Source organism: Propithecus coquereli, unplaced genomic scaffold (genome assembly GCF_000956105.1).
Source record: "Propithecus coquereli isolate 6110/MARCELLA unplaced genomic scaffold, Pcoq_1.0 Scaffold383, whole genome shotgun sequence".
NCBI classification, from domain to species: Eukaryota; Metazoa; Chordata; class Mammalia; order Primates; family Indriidae; genus Propithecus; species Propithecus coquereli.
In genome coordinates, this window is record NW_012149541.1 from 1,354,052 (window position 1) to 1,357,018 (window position 2,967).

The following is a 2,967-nucleotide window of genomic DNA, read 5'->3' on the forward strand; positions in this document are numbered from 1 at the left end:
ACAAGTCATTCCTACTTAGCCTTGTCCAAATGGTAAAATCTTGAACACACGATTATTCTTTTTTTTTTTTTTATACAAGCTCTCACTCTGTTGCCTAAGCTGGAGTTCAGTGGTGTCATCATAGTTCACTATAACCTCAAACTCCTGGGCTCAGGGGATCCTCCCATCTCAGCCTCCCTAGTAGCTAGGACTACAGGTGTGTGCCACCACACCCAGCTAATTCCTTTCTTTTTTTTTTTTTTGTAGAGACAGGGTCTCACTGTGTTGCCCAGGCTGGTGTTGAACTCCTGGGCTCGAGTGATCCTCCCACCTTGGCCTCCCAAAGTGTTGGGATTACAAGCATGAGCCACCACGTCCAACCTTGACCAGCCTTGACCAAGTCGCCAGGTTTTGAGGGGTTTGTTACACAGAAATAGGTAGCCAAAACAATCATAGAAAGGGGATTCAAACCCAGGTCTGGTAGTCCAGAACCCACTGTCCTACCTCCACCCTCAGGGCTGTACTGCCCCCATTGATGGGGAGGGTGTCACTCAAAGTTCTGACCTTTCACCCCGAAGCATGGCTGCCCAACCTTCCTTCTGTGTGCAGGATGTAGGTTGAGCACCCTCAGGCCCCAGCTCAGGTGCGGGGTGTGCAAAAGGCCCCTCGGGGTCGGGCTTCCCACTCCACCCTCCTCAGCTCTAGGACCAGCTGTCTGGGATGCCCAGGGGGGAGCCCGGGGGCCTAAACAATATGTGGGCCTAATGGGGTTTCCTCATCCTTTCCCTTTTCCCCGCATCTCCCCCACTCCCCCAGTCTAGATAAGGACTCCACAAGTCCAGGGAAAAAGAAATCAGAGATGGGTGAGGTGGGGGGGTGGGAGGTGTGGGGGAATGGGGGATCTGGGTCCTACTGTCCCCTCACCAGCGGTTAGCACCCCTTGAGGGGCTGAGAGGAGAGGGATTGTGCCCACTTGTCAGACATTCCAAAATGAAAGGCTTTCCATGGAGCCGACCCCACCCCCTGCAGCCCCTGCCCAGCCCTCCTCCTGGCTCTCTAACCAAAGGTCGACTGGAGAGAACGTTCCTAAGGAGAGAATGACCACAGAGTCCCACGTACCACCCCTCTGCCTCACGCCTGGTGAGAGGGGCTTCTCCAAGTCTGCCCAGAGAGCTTGACGTATGGCCCAGCTTGACGCGGGCAGCGGGAGGGGTCCCGTGGCCCAGGTGTGGGACAAGCTTCTGAGGAGCGAGTGGCGAGAGGCTGTGGCCGGAGGTGCCTGCTTGCTGCCTGGAGCACGGAGCCAGCGACAGCCCATGCAGCATGGAAGGGTGTGTGAACATCTCCGAAGCCGGTCTGAGTTACTTAGATCGAGCCCAGGAAGATGCAGCTGGGGGAGGGTCCACCCGCGCTGAGGTGCCGCTGGAGGGGAGGACAGGGAAAGGAGACTCCCTCGGAGCATCTTCCCAGCGAGGGGAGACTGGTGCCAGGGAACTCCAGTGACCTCTCCCGTTCCCTCCTCTCCTCCCCTCCCTGCACCAGCCCCCACCCCCATCGCCCCAACCTTGGGGGAGCTGGAGAAGCAGGACGACAGGGGGTGCAGGAGCCGGCCCAGGTCCCCCACCCTGCTGTGCCCCTGCAGGCTTCCCGTGTGGGCTGGTCTGCGCTGGGAAGGGGAGCAGTTTTAGCTTCAAATGACGTTTGGAGTCTTGACTATTTTTCATAGCTAGATGATGTAATTACTGAAATTGGATTTTTGTGGCTAAAAGTGACCCAAGGAATTTTTATTATCTTAGATTGACCAGAAAATACAAGAAACCTACCTTAGATTTCACTGAAGCTTGGGGGAGAACCAACCCCACTGAATAGGTTTATATAGGAAGTGGGGAAGGGAGATTTAAGTTGTTTTCTGTTTATACCCGACAAGGCTCTCTTGCTCAATAAAACTGTTACACAAGCCACAGGAAAGATTCTGGCTAGTTTAGGAAGAAAGGAATTTATCGACAGGACACTGGGTGGGTCAGAGAATCACTGGGTGGGCTGGAGAAACTGCTTCAGCAATTGGGAGGCCACAAAGGGAACCACGGTTCAAAGTAGGTTCCAGAACTGTGGAGAGGACGCCACCATGCCTCTCCTGCCCATAGGACTCCGGGTGTTGCTGTCACCCCCTCTGCCAGCATGCGGTCTTCACTGACCCCCTTCACTTGCCCCCATGGAGTGGTCAGGGTGAGAATGTCTGGCTGAGCCTGGTCACACGCCTGACTCCAGCCGCAGGGCCGCTGGGCAGCCAGGCTCACCTATTTCCAGCAAGCGCAGTCATGCACCACTTAACGGATACAAGCTGAGAAATGCCTCGATAGGCAATTTCATTCTGTGGACGTCGTAGAGTGTACTTCCACAGACCTCGGTGGTCTAGCCCACTGCACGCCCAGGCTGCATGGCATCGCCTGTTGCTCCTGCGCTACAGACCTGCACGGCATGTTACTGCACTGATGACTGCAGGCAACTGGAACACACTGTGTTTAGACACACATTGTATTCGTGTGTCTAAACACATCTAAACAAAGAAAAGGTACAGTAAAAATGGGGTATAAATATAAAGAATGGTACGCTTGCACAGGGCACTCAGCATGCATGGAGCTTGCAGGACTGGCAGTTGCCCTGGGTGAGCGGATCACTCTCCCGAGTGGGCGGAGAGTGATCGCGAAGGCCTAGGAGGGTACTGGATACTGCTGTAGACTTTATAAACACCGCACGCTTCGGCTACGCTAAATTTCTTATAATTTTTTCTTTCCTCAATAATAATTAATCTTAGCTTACTATAACTTTTTTACTTTTTAAGCTTTTTAATTTTCGAAAGTTGTTTGCGTCTTGTAATAGCACTTAGCTTAAAACACACATTATACAGCCATCCACAAATATTTTCTTTCTTTATATCCTATTCTATAAGCTTTCTTTCATTTTAAAAATTTTAATTTTTTTTTACTT